This window comes from Taudactylus pleione, unplaced genomic scaffold (genome assembly GCF_031769625.1).
Source record: "Taudactylus pleione unplaced genomic scaffold, aTauple2 ptg000536l, whole genome shotgun sequence".
Taxonomy (NCBI): Eukaryota; Metazoa; Chordata; class Amphibia; order Anura; family Myobatrachidae; genus Taudactylus; species Taudactylus pleione.
Genome location: NW_028284938.1, coordinates 4,539,913 through 4,554,907, shown reverse-complemented (window position 1 = coordinate 4,554,907; position 14,995 = coordinate 4,539,913).

Here is a 14,995-nt window from a genome sequence, read left to right as displayed (position 1 = left end):
CCTCTCGGTATATGTTTTGTTCTATAGTAATCCGATAGAAACTGTCCGTGTAACAGTAAATCTATCTCACGGCGCTTAAGTCTACTCAATTTATTGTACACTTCATTTGGGGATTGACTTGGTAAGGTGTCAAATTCAAGTTGCTCAAATAAAACCCTCGCTGCATCATCATCGGTGAGACTGATTTGAGCATTTTCAGCCTCACTAAGCAACGCTGACTGGCTGCCATAGTTTGAACCTACACAACTTTGTAAGTGAGAAAATAAATTCAATATGTGGCAAAAAAACCCACAATCAACCCAACACAGGACACTTCATTGGAAGACAAATTTTACATATCAAAAATAAATTTTAGATATCAAACATGAATATATACCATAAAATGGAAGATACCAAATACCTTTCTCAGATGCCACAAAAATAAAAAAAGCCAAAAAATAAAAATGGAAAAACCATATTACTTTCAATCCTGCTAAAATCAAAAACTGTAACACAAATCCTCCTAATGAAGGAAGAAATATATAGTCCCGTGTAGATGGTATTTTTCACTGCTTGGTTCACAGTGAATATTAAAAAATATATACACACTGAACTTGAGAAAAAGCTTTTCAGACAGCCATCTCCATGGAAACAGTCCGTTCTAAATTAATAAGAGAACCCCCCAGAAGCAGAAGGGGTACAAGGAGGAAATTCTTAATTTGTCTTTTCATACCCTTACTAATGCTGAAATCAGCCTTTTATCTAAGGGCCTTAGGCCCTGATTCAGAGCTGGACGCTCTGACAGAGCGCTCGCTCTGAATCAGGGCCGTCCCTCTGAATTTTTAGAGCGGCCTCCCGGCCGCTCGTATAGCTGTGGGTGACCACCTATACCTATAGCGAGCGGCCAGGAAGATGGTCGCGATGGTCAAGACCATCGCGACCATCGGGCCTGTGACGAGACCTTTGTGGTAGGGTCTCGTTGCCGCAAGCCCTGGAGTGCTTTTGGCTCTATCAGAGCCGAAAGCACTCCCACTGACATCACTTGTGATGTCAGTGGGGCCGGCCCCAGACGGTAGGCGTTCCCATGGGAACGCCTCCGTCTGGCCAGCCACACCCCCAGCATGCCCACCAAAGGGGGCGTGCTGTCACTCACCATCGACAGCACGCCCCCTTTGTAGCAAGACCCATAGTGACGGCTTGCCCATCGCTATCCGGGTCTCGTGCATGCGCACGATGGAGCCACCTCCGGTGTGCGCATGCGCACTAGGCTAACATCGACCCACTTGCGAGCGCTCAGCGCTCGTGAGCGGGTCTGAATTAGGCCCTTATTTTTATTCCAACGTGTAAGTTAAGTAGTTTTGATTGGTCGATAGATCATTACAAAATGGGACCCAGTAAGAAGCACTACAGGCCGCACCCGAGAAGGGGTGGGAATAAGAGGATGCCCCAGAAGCAGAAGGGGGGCAAGAAGGAATTGATTCTTAATTTGTCAGGTCATACCCGTACTAATGCTGAAATCAGCCTTTTATCTAAGGGCCTTAGGGCCTGATTCAGAGCCGTTCGCTATTTGCGTTCGTTCAAAAACAAGGGGTGGCTATTCAAATGATCCGTTCGCAAATTGCAGTCTGTTCACACCTCTAAGTCTGAACGAGCGAACAAAACATACGCTCGTTTATTTGATAAAAACGCCCCCTGGCCGCTCGCACCATACGTCATGTCCGCTATTTATTAGATTAATCGAGTATATCGTACAGCGTATGAACTGCTCGCTATTCTTGTGGTTGTTTTTTTCAACCGCTATTTTGCGAGCAGTTCTGAGTTAAAAAAAAAACAAGTGACGTGGTCAATGACGCTGCTGTATTAATTATGCACTCCCTTAAAACGCCCGTTTTGACCTTTAAGCACGCCTGCGTTCGAATTCCACTCCCCCGTTTTCAAGCACCTTCCGCTGTTACCACCCACATACGCCTCATTCTGTCACTCAAAATAGTAGGCACTCGCTATATAGCGTACAAACGATTTTCGGCACTGACTGGTTCGCGCATGCGTACTAAAAACCGTACGCATGCGCAGATGTGCGAACATCGCTCGGAACGAGCGTACGGCCGCTAGCGAGCGGCTCTGAATGAGGGCCTTAGTTTTTTTCCAACATGTAAGTTCAGTAGTTTTGATTGGTCAATAGATCATTTCAAAATGGGGAGAAAATTGAGGCTCGAGGAATCTTTTTCGGGGGATAAATCTTCCAATCTAAAGCGGAACAAATTAGAGGATGGGGTATGTAAGTTTAAAAGAATCCAGTACATTTGACCCGATTTCTAGTAATTCCAGTATAAAAACATTTTTGCGAATGGTAGATAAAGATGTCAAGGATGATGTTGAACGGCACCATAGGTATACTTTTGATAATTTAGGTCGAGAAGAGAGACTAGCACCTAGAGCTTTGCAAAATTATAGTACGATTGTGATCCGCAAAGCGGATAAGGGAGGAGCCAAGACTTTGTCAAATATGATTTTGAGATTTGTAGACAACTTGGTGATGCTGGTACATATCAGAAGCTTCCTTTTGATCCTGGACCGAGGATTAAAAGGGAGGTGGATGGTCTTATTGGTTTGGCGCTTCTCGAAGGCTGGATCAATGAGAACACGGCGGATTTCCTAACAGTTGATTTTCCCTTGACCCCAATTTTATATATGCTCCCTAAGGTGCACAAGACACTTGATAATCCTCCCGGTAGGCCTATAATTTCCGCCAGGGGATCTGTATTACAGCCTCTGGCGGAATTGATTGATTATTATCTTCAGCAATGTGTGATAAAGTCAGAATATTATACCAGAGACACAGGTCACTTCTTGGAGGGTATGGGTGGACTGTCTGATAGTCCTGACCAATGTCTTTTTAGCAACTATGGACATATGCTCCCTCTACACCATCATCCCACATGATGGTAGTGTAGAGGCAGTTTGTCAGTGCTTAACACAAGGTCCCTATTTGGGCCCACTGATTGAATTTCTTCTAATGTTATTGAAGACAGTGTTGGAGTGTAACCACTTCATGTATGATAATGATTTCTATATGCAAATTTCCCGGGACAGCTAAGGGGTCAAGCATGGCCCCAGGATACGCAAATTTATACATGGATCGGTACAAACTGTGCCATATTTTTTCGAATTATAGTGATAGTATCGTCTATTATCGATGTTACATTGACGATGTTTTCATATTATGGCGTGGCAGCCCAGAATCTTTTAATGACATGGTGAAAGCTTTGAATGCTTTAGATAGCCCCGTACGCTTCACTTCAGCAATAGATGAGAACTGTATGTGTTTTCTAGATATGTTGATATTTTAAAAAAATGGTAAATTGACATATACTCTATATCGAAAACCCACTGATAAGAATACGACTCTGCTGGCATCTAGCCACCACCCGGAGGGACTAAAAAATAACCTCCCGATATCACAGTTTATGGTTGTGTTTAGAAATAATTCCGAAGAAGATCTCATGGAAAATCAACTGAATGATATTAAGCAGCGATTCCTTGAACAGGGTTATACTAGACATACAGTTGAAAGATGCCTCACCAGGGCACGTGCATTGGCACAAGGAACGAGAATGTCTAAGACCACTTCGATTCAGGAAGCAGATTGATCCTGGGGACCAGATGTGACACCGGGTTACGAGCCGTTCAGAAGTCAGTAAGGAAGTATTGGCCTCTTCTAAAGACTGATCACAGCCTGGATGCACTAGGGCATAAGCCACCTTTATTGAGTATCCGCAGAGGTGCGAATTTAAAAGACCTGCTGTATAGGACCGATGTGTCTACTATGAAAATGAAACAAGACGGCTGGCTATCGAAGAGGAATGGCTGTTACCATTGTCTGGGCTGCACCACTTGCAGAGCATTGTTGGTTGGAACATCTTTCCCACATCCACAAAGTGGAAAACGTATTATAATCAAATATCGACTGTCTTGCCAGATGGATCATATTATATACATCTTATGTTGCCCTTGCAGTTTAACGTACGTCGGGAAGACGATACGAACTTTTCGTGAACGGATGGCCCAACACAGATCCGACATTAGACTGGCGTATGAGAAGAAGGACACAGACAAACCAGTGGCAGCTCACTTCTTATCTAAAGGTCATCAAGTGGCGTCCCTTAAGTATATGATGATTGATTGGATCCCTCTATCTAAAGGGGGCGGTGAACGTGATCTCCTGTTGCCTATTGGATACACACGCTGGGGACAGTGGCCTCTAAGGGACTAAATGAATATAATCACTTTAATCACTTTTTATATAAAGTTTTTCTAAATTTTATCAAAGGAACAGATTCTGTGAATGAGGATGTGCTTCATCATGAAGATTTGCATATTTTTTGTTTTGTATGTATATGTGTAAGTATGCGCATATATGCACAATAATTATTTTTCTTTTTTCCTTCTCAGATGCCCAACTGAAATTAGAGTATATATTGTTTGATTAAGTTATATTTGGTGGTTGGGTTCACTATTATTATTGTTTTATTTTTATGTATTGCGATGCAGCTCCTCTATGGCCCCCTATATACACATGTATATTGATTTAATTCTCACCAACAGGCTGAAGTTGATGTGTATTTTGATCCATGTGATGAAGTTGGGTTGTTCATATCATGTATTATGTGGATGTTGTCACATCCACATAATACATGATATGCAGCCCAATTAGGTTTGGCCACGATTTTGCCGCTATATATGCTGCCTATTGGTCTCTTGTATGAATGAGGAACTAGCTGAAGTGTGTGTTTCCCCAAGTGCGCTAGCCGGCGAACCGGAAGTGACGCTGTACATGCGGAACGCACGACTTCCGGGTTCGCTTCAACGCACGCCGGAAATAAGTTACCAGTTGTGTTTACTAAATGTATGATAGGATATGCACTATATGTGTTAGTATATTTACAATGGTGTGCATACCGCTTTGATGTTGGTTACAGGTAGGAAAGTTCCAAACAAGGAGTTTATAGTAGATTAATGCAGCTCTGAGGTTGTTCTTTTCCGTGGGTGTCACTTCCGGTCCCGGAGTGGTAACGTGGGTGGAGCAATTAATGAAAGTCATTTAGAGTGGTATATAGGGTGGCCAATATGGAGGGTGTCTGTAGGTCCTGTGTCTCACTGGTGGTGTCCTGAGGAACACCGCGTTTATGTGGCCGAAACGTCGATTTGTGACCTTTGAACTATGTGATCATTAAAGTAAAGTAGGTCTTTTACAATTCAGAAATGAGAAGTCCTGGTGAGCGTATTCTTTAAATGACTGGAATATTTATTGGTACTTCCAATGTACCAATGAATGGTCACCCTGTGCTATACTGCTTGCTGCTTTAAGTGAGTGCTGACCCCTCTTGATAGATATATATATATATATATATATATATATATATATATACAGCAGGTAAATTAAGTATTGAACACATCAAAATTTTTCTCGGTAATCATATTTGAAATGGGGCTATTGTAATAACATTTTCACCAAATGTCAGCAACAACCCATGCAATCCACACATGAAAGAAATCAAACCATAGGCATCCATAAATTAAGTTATGTGTAATAATGTGAAATGACACAGGGAAAAAGTATTGAACACTTGAACAAAGGGAGGTGCAAAAAGACATGGAAAGCCAAGACACCAACTGCAATCTATCAGTAATTAGAAAGCAATACTGCCCCTTGTCAGTGCAAATTAATATAAGTTGGTTCAGTCTCAACTGATGGCCTATACAAAAAGATGTCTCATTACCAAGGTGTCACACAAGAAACATCTCATGATGGGTATAAGAAAAGATCTGTCTCAAGATCTTCGCAACCTTATTGTTTGCAAAACATACTGATGGCATTGGTTATAGAAGGATATTTAAATTTCTGAATGTTCCAGTGAGCACTGTTTGGACCATAATCCGGAAGTGGAAAGAACATAATTTCACCATAAACAGGCTACAACCAGGTGCTCCTCGTAAGATTTTTAACAGAGGAGTGAAAAGAATTATCAGAAGATTTATCTAAGAGCCAAGGACCACTTCTGGAGAGCCTCAGAAAGACCGGGAAATAGCAGGTACAATTGTTTCAAAGAAAACAATAAATAATCCACTGAACCACTATGGCCTGTATGCACGCTCACCACGCAAGACGCCATTGCTGAAGAAAAAGCATGTAGAAGCTCGTTTAAAGTTTGCTGCACAACATTTGGACAAGCCTGTGAAATACTGGGAGAATATAGTCTGGTCAGATGAGATCAAGATTGAACTGTTTGAATGCCATAATACACACCATGTTTGGAGGAGAAAAATGGCACTGCACATCACCCCAAAAATACCATACCAACAGTGAAGTTTGGAGGTGGGAACATCATGGTTTGGGGCTGTTTTTCACCATACGGTACTGTTATACTTCATATGATTGAAGGAGGGATGAATGGTAAATTGTACCAAGACATTCTTGATAAAAATCTGCTGCCATCTATCAGGGTGGTGAAGATGAAACAAGGGTGGACATTTTAGCAAGACAATGATCCCAAACACACAGCCAAGGACACTCTCAATTGGTTGCAGAGAAAGAAAATAAAGCTGCTAGAATGGCAGAGGCCAATCACCTGACTTGAATCCAATTGAAAATCTATGGAAAGAACTAAAGATCAGAGGGCTCGATTCAGACCCGCTTGCTAGATGCGTTCCCATGCTGCCAAAGTATGCAAATTCTGCGATCGCACAGCAAGGTATGGCATTAGCACGCCCGCTATGTCTTGGCGTGCGATCGTGGTGTGTCTTAAGATGCCCACTTTCCCTTACCAATACACATCATCTCCAATAAGTGTATGCAACAATCGGTACCGTCGAGAACCATCGGATGCATACGCAGCACTTGTGGAAGACCATACCCTACCGCAAGTACTGCGAGCGCTTCAGTGTCAAATTCCGCCATGTGATGTGTACTATAACACTGCGTCTTAATTATGCACACCTCTGAAATGGCGTTAAGATGCTCAGGCATGCCTGCATTCGCACCACCACTCCCCCGTTTCCAGCAACCAACCCCTGTCACCACCCACAAGCGGCTTGTCCTATCACTCAAGCTAGCGAGGCGTTTATGCACAAGGGGCGATCGTATGGACTGATTCGTGCACTGTGATGTGTACGTATGCGCAGAATGCAAACATCGGCAGGCTGCGTGTGAACGCATCCTAGCAAGCGGGTCTGAATTGAGCCCAGAGTTCATAGAAAAGGCCCACAGAACCTTCAAGATTTGAAGACAGCTTCCCTGCTGCTCCTCTTGCCTCATGAACTCTTTGATGAATTTTATTCAGATAAGCATTGTCCTTTTTATTCCATCTTTTAGGATTTTTCCTTGTACTGTACTTATTATTTTTAAGAAAAATCTATGAAATTGATGTTTTGAATTCTTAATATGAAATGATCTGTTTTTAGACTGTCATAGTTAAGTGTACTGACACATTTTTATACCGCACTTGCCACTTTGTTATATTTATATATGCAAGGTTACTAATACCCACCAGAGGTTATCAGTGTTTAGGGCTTATTATTAAAATTATCTTTGTATATTACATTTCTGATATTTTAAAAATTATATATTTCATTATTTATTCACTGAATTGTTTACATAGCACTTTTTTGTACATATGTATACCCAGTGCTCGAAGTGGGAATTTAGAGGTGGGGGTATGGGGATTTGAATCTCAACCCCCACCCCACCCCACTCACACCCTGCTGCCCTTTTAGCCCATAGTTCTTTCAACCACTGCATCTCTCTTACCCCCCACCACTTCTCCCTGTCTGCTTTCCCCTCTCTCATCCCCTGCTCCTGCTATTCTGTCTAATTGATCCTCCCTGCCAGCCCCTCTCTCTGATTCGCTCTTACCTGCTATGCTGCATCTGGAACGGGGGCCGGGAGCCGGGAGCATTGGATCCATGCTGCTCTGCAGTATAGTCACCCTCAGCCGCCAGCCAATCACAGGTCGCAGACTGGCTGACCTGCAAAAGAAGGGGAGGCACTTTAAATATGGCGCCAGCCGTGAGCCAATGAGAAGCTGCCACTTGGCAGCTTCTCATTGGCTGGCGCTCTGTGAGCCGCGATAGGATGGCTGTTAGTGCCGCTGTTTAGTAATACAGTGCAGCCGAGATACGAAACTCCCGACTCCGTGCCAGCGCCGCTGCCGATAGAGATGTGACCCCAGCGGGACATATCTCCACATGCTGCTGTTCCAGTGCTGGGATCCTATACACGATCCTAGCGCTGGCACATCTTCTGCAGCAAAAATGAAGCGGTGGCCAGAAGTGGCGGTATGTCATACCGCCGTATAGCGCCCCACTTCGACCACTGTGTATACCATTATGGATATGATTTAAACCTGGGGCCAAATGTTTTAGGTGAGAGTTTAGAAAATGTGAGATGTGAGAGTTTAGCAGTAAACTCTCATATTGGTCGAGTTTTATCTTCAAAATGGGAAAACCTCTGGGTGAGATTTTAAATCGTAAGAGTTTTTTTGAGTCTGCAAAACATGCAAGTTTGGTCTGTTGCTTTGTTCTCGGACTTTATTACATTGGCCGAGTTAAAAAAAAATAAAAAAAAAAATATATATGTATATATATATATATAGTAGCGGTAAAGCTCATTTCACATCAGCATGGGCATAACTGCACATGATATTGTGTTGGTAAAAACATGTAACTTTCCCTTATAAATTGGTATGTAGCATCCTTAGTGTGTGGAAAGATGACAAGCCTTTGAAGCTGGGCAAGAGCGGTAATAGGAAGGTCTGTCTTCCTGAGGCAGCCATCAACCTGTCTTGCTGTATAGGGCATAAAAGAAATGTCTGTGGAAATTATAGGGCAGCTGGCCAGACCCTTGATAAAACAGTCATTAAAAGCACTGTGTTCTGCTTGGGAAAAGTTATTAAAAAAAAAATAGCTGTTTACTCAGAAAGACACTCGGCCTCAGCAGGTGTGAATTTCTTCACCTAGTCGCTGTACACAAATATGGCCTCAGCCTGCTTCCCAACTTCAAAGAGAGCTGAATGTATAATTAAAGAACCCTTGCTCATGTGGCCAGGAAACCCTGATCTTCAGCCAGCTGGACAATCCACTCTGAGTTGAAAATGGTTAAAATCACCCCAGGGTAGGGGGGGGGGGTGAGGGGGTGCCTGGAGAAGCAGGCATAAATATGTGGCTCAACACTGGCCCTTTGTTAATTCTGCGTTACGTTAGTGTATTCCAGTTGATTTTGTCATTAAGTCCCATAGAGTGGACTGTTCCAGGTGTAAAGATCCATCTTGTTTCCTTATTTAGAAGAATTTTCACTCTGTCACCTTAACGCAATTCAGGTACATGGTCAATGACAAAATCAACTGGAATACACTAACTTAATCAGCTGTCATTTGTCTATGATTGGGATACATGTATTGATATGATGGTATTTTATGGTTGCCCTTAGATGCCGCACTGGGAGGTATATGGTAAGGTGCTATAGGAGACCGATGTGGCTGCACCGGGAGCGATCACGGCTCAGGTGGAGGACGGCTCAGGCAGGACCGCTCACTACTTAGGGGGGTCAATTGTATGTTGTTTATTTATTATTGTTGGTGTGGGCTAGAGAAAGTGTGTTGCACCCCAAAGCAAATACAATATAAATGTATAATTTACCAGGAGCAGGACAGGTAGTCAGGTCACATGGCTGATTTGGCTGTGTTTGCTGGGCTTTTCTTTTTTTGTGCCTGGGACTGTTACAAAATGTCAGATCCCCGAAAGCAAATGCAGGAGGAGAGCGGACCCACTTAAAGAGGCGGGGCTGGGGGAGAGATGACCAGAGGTGAGTGGAGGGACCTCCTCCTCCATCCAGACCACCTTCTTGACCCTCTTCATTACAGCCTGCGCGGCCATGGCTGCCAGTGCCAGAGTACTATAAAGAGTCAGTCTAACTCCTTGTTAGTACCTGACTGGTGCAGTCAGTTGTGGGCCAGTTCATAGAGGCGGACCCTGGTATCATGTACCATTGCTAGTTCCACCGGACCATCGTCCATTTTAGTTGCTGTCTGCTGCCCCAAACCTCTGCCGGCCCTAGGCTTGGAATGCGCTTAGGCATTTGCCTTTGTTGCCTATGCCTAGGGCCGGCTCTGGGGGTAAGAGCAGGCAGTGCTGGGTTTAAGGAGGGAGGTCTCAGGCAGCAATTAAAACAGAACAAAAAATTATATGGAAAATTAAGTTTTCACTGTTCACTTGCAGCGTAATATCTCAATTTAATGCATATAATAATCCAATAAATGAAAATAGACATACATATGAATATTCCATAGACAAAAAACCTTATGGTTTCACATGTCCAATTAAGGCTTCTTAGACATGATCTGAAATTTCACAAAACTTATTGTATTTCTGCCACTCAAACTTCAAAAAGCAATGAAATTACGATCAATAAGGCTGATGCCTTAATGGACGTGTTCCTTGCATAATACAGATATGGCATGCCATGACACCATGTGGTTAACTGCAGATTCAGCACTCTCACAGAGTGAGATTGCTGTCACTCACAAAATGGTGGAGCTGCTAATTCACAGAATTGTGTGCTCATTGGAATACACTCATGCAGTCTATGCAACTGAGGTAAAAAAAATGGTACACTAGCGCAGGTGAAAAAGGGGCCGGCACACAGGAGGTGCAGAGTGAGAGGGGGCTCCAGCGGTGGGCTGTAGGCGTGCGGGGTAACGGCAGTAGCGGGGGTGAAGAGCAGTGGCAGCAGCGGGGCAGTGCACAGGGGCATCAGTGGGCGACAGAGGGCTCACTGGTACTGGGCATGCACCTGAGCAAATAAAATCAATAAGTCACAGATGCACGGGCGCATCAGTGAGATCCATCTATGTTAAAAATTTAATGTGTTAAAAAAAGTACCCCCCCAAAGCACAAACCCTGGGCTTTTCATGGCCAGTCGTGGTTGTGCTTAGAGGGGAAAAATGAAATAGGGGTCCCCTGTTTTAAGCACAACCAGCACCGGGCTAGTCAGAACCAGCCCTGGTTGCCAAAATGCGGGGGACAAATGTTGTAGGGGTCCCCCGTACTTTCCGCAACCAGCACTGGGCTCTGATCCAGTCCTGGTTCTGGAAATACAGGGGGAAAAAATTAGTATGGTCCCCCTCTATTATCCAGAACCAGCACCAGACTTTTTCTAGTGGGGGGCTAATGCCACAGCCAGAGGAGCCCTTTCACTGGGCCCCCCAGCCGAAGGATTAACCCTGACCGCTAGTCAGCCCATGCTGGGGAGCTGGGGACCCCCCAATAAAGGGTTCCCCCTCTCCAGGGCACCCCAGGCCTAGGCTGATAGCCTGGAGCTATCCCCAGCATCCCTGGGTGGTGGGTGCCGGGTTGATTGTGTAGCGTGGTGAATATGTAATCATAAATATTACCTTTTAGTACTACAGGTGCCAGCAGCCATCCCCGCATATTGGTACTTGGAGAACCACAAGTACTAGCAGGTGAGGCATTAAGGGCTTGCTGGTACCTTTAGTACCCCTGCAAAAGAAATATTAAAATAAAACAAACACAGTTTTTAAAAATATTTTATTTATCTGCACCTTCACCTGGGGGGCGGCAGCTTTTGAGCTTTTACTCATGGCTGCCGCTTCCCCCAGGACTTCCGCGGTGTGTTCACCTGGAGGGTGGCGGCCTTTTTCATGGCCGCTGCTCACCCAGGACTTCCCTGGCATCTGGAAGGCGACTGGAGCTGGCTTTATATAAACCATCCAAGGGGGTGGGGCAATGATGTCACGAGCCATGATTGGCTTGCGGTGGCCATCTTTAAATTTCAAAAATGTCGCTGAGGCGCCATTTTTGAAATGGGCACATTTGGTTCTCACCATTGAAGTCAATGGTGAGAACTGCTCATTGGCTGAGAGGTGGAAGACTCGCCAATGAGAACTCTGCACCAGGATTTCTGTACTGAAAACCCGCGGCAGAGCTGTAATTTAGGTAGTAGTGTCCTTAGAGCACACTACCCCCTGGCCCTCCCTCCAAATACCTTGACAACTTTGCTTCCTGGCTCCCTCACTTTCTCTCCTCAGACCTTCCCTCCATTATCTTAGGTGACTTCAATATTCCAATTGATATCCCCACTGAACTCTCTGCTTCCAAACTCCTTACCCTCACATCCTCATTTGGTCTCTCCCAATGGACCTCCTCACCCTCCCATGTGAGAGGGCATTCGCTTGATCTGGTCTTTACTCACCATTGTGATATTTCTGATTATTCCAATTCCCCATTCCCCCTCTCTGACCATCACCTTCTCTCTTTTAACTTATTCCTTTCCCCTTCCCCCCCTCTACCTTCCAAGGCCACTATCACTAGGTGTAACATTGAGGCTATCGACACCGTATCCTTTTCTTCCCTACTTGACTCGCTTCTCTCTCCTTTGCTCTATCTCTCCTGCCCTGAACAAGCTGCTTCCCTATACAACACCTCCCTTACTTCTGCTCTTGACTCTGTTGCTCCGGCTATCACTACTCACCCTCGCAGGTCCACACTTCAACCCTGGCATTCCAAATGCACCAGCTATCTGCAAAAGTGTTCCTGAACTGCCGAGCGACAGTGGAGAAGGTCACGCTCTAAGGCAGACTTTCTCCATTTCAAATTTATGCTCTCATCCTACAGTGCTGCCCTTTCCCTCTCTAAACAGTCATACTTCAAGCACCTCATCTCCTCCCAGTCCTCAAATCCACAGCGTCTCTTCACCACCCTGAACTCCATCCTCTGCCCACCCCCTCCTCGCCTTCCCTCCTTGCTCTCTGCCCTTGACTTTGCTTCCTACTTGACATCTAAAATTGACTCCATATGGCAGGATATCATATCCCACCAGTCCCCCAGCACTACACCTCCTCCTTTCCCTGGTCATCCCTCCCCTTCCATTTTACCTACACTAACATCCTTCTCCCCTGTATCTGGCGAGGAAGTCATAGCCCTTATCCAGTCCTCCCCCCTTCCACCTCCCCCTTGACCCTATCCCTTCACGTCTCCTCCGCTACCTCTCTCCCTGTGCCTGTTCCCATCTTTCCCACCTCCTCAATCTCTCCCTCTCATCTGGCACTGTCCCTCCTGCATTCAAACATGCCCTTGTCTCCCCCATTCTTAAAAAACCTACTCTTGATCCTAACACTCTCGCCAACTAACGACCCATCTCTCTCCTCCCTTTTGCATCCAAATTCCTTGAGCGTATTGTTTACAACTGCCTTACCAGCTTTCTTTCCTCCCACTCCCTCCTTGACCCTTTTCAGTCTGGCTTCCGTTCTCTCCACTCCACAGAAACTGCCCTCACTAAAGTCAGCAATGACCTCCTTGCTACCAAATCCAAAGGCCACTACTCTCTACACATTCTCCTTGACCTTTCTGCTGCTTTTGACACTGTGGACCACCCTCTCCTGCTGCAAATCCTTCACTCCTTTGGTCTATGTGACACTGCCCTCTCCTGGCTATCCTCCTACCTCTCTGATCGATCCTTCTCTGTCTCCTCTAATGGCTTATCTTCCCCTCCACATTCTCTCACAGTAGGTGTTCCACAAGGTTCTGTTCTTGGACCACTCCTTTTCTCCCTCTATACATCCTCTCTAGGTGAACTCATCAGCTCTTTTGACCTTCATTATCATCTCTATGCTGACGACACTCAGATCTACCTTTCCTCCCTGACATCTCTCCCTCTCTCCTAAGTCGTATCTCCATCTGTCTTACTGCTATAGCTTCCTGGATGTCCCAGCGATTGCTTAAACTCGATATGTCTAAGACTGAGATGATCATCTTCCCACCCTCCCACATAAACTCACCTCCCACTATTTCTTTATCAATTGATGGCACAATTATCTCCTCTAGCCCCAAAGTGTGCTGTCTTGGAGTTATCCTGAACTCCTCCCTCTCCTTTAAACCACATATCCAGAACCTCTCACAGTCCTGTCATTTTCATCTTAAAAATATTTCCAGGATCAGACCCTTTCTCACCCAGGATGCTACTAAGACCTTAATACACTCACTGGTCATCTCAAGATTGGATTACTGTAACCTTCTATCTGGCCTCCCCAAATCCCATCCATCTCCTCTCCAGTCTATACTTAATGCTGCTGCACGGCTTATCTTCCTCTCCAAATGCTCTACATCTGCCTCCCCTCTCCTACAAGCCCTCCACTGTATCCCCTTCCCCTTCAGAACCCAAATCAAGGTTCTCACACTCACTTACAAAGCCCTCACACACTCCTCTCCCATTTACATCTCTGACCTAATCTCCCTTCACTTTCCTGTCCGCCCTCTTCACTCAACAAATGCACACCGCCTCTCATGCCAACTGATTACTTCCTCCCACTCCCGCCTCCAAGACTTTGCACGTGCTGCTCCCCACTTCTGGAACTCTCTCCCTCTCCCCATCAGACTCTCCACCTCTCTACAATCCTTCAAACGGGCTCTCAAGACCCACTACTTCACCATCAGACTCTCCACCTCTCTACAATCCTTCAAACGGGCTCTCAAGACCCACTACTTCATCAATGCTTTCCAGCTCTCATCCTAACTTGCTACAATATGCTCCCTCCTCCCTGTCTTCCCCATCTGTATCATGCCCATCTGTCTGCCCCTCCCCTTGAGAATGTAAGCTCTTGCGAGCAGGGCCCTTTACCCCCTTGTGCTAACCCTTACTTTATGTTCATCTACTTCTCACTCACCACTAGGACACTTAACACTTGGTGCCTATGCTTTGTTGCTTAATTGGGTGTTATGGCCACCTATGTATCAATGTATATTATCCATGTCCTTGTCCTTCATTGTATTGTATTTTACTGTGTCACTTTTTGGGTATGTACCTTGTAAGGCGCTGCGGAACACTTGTGGCGCCATATAAATAAACGATAATAATAATAACTACCAATGTACAAGGGTCCGTGTTTTTGCGTTTTTTTTTTATTTTTTTTGGCAAGACCCTGGATTGCCTACTTTGGAACGAAGA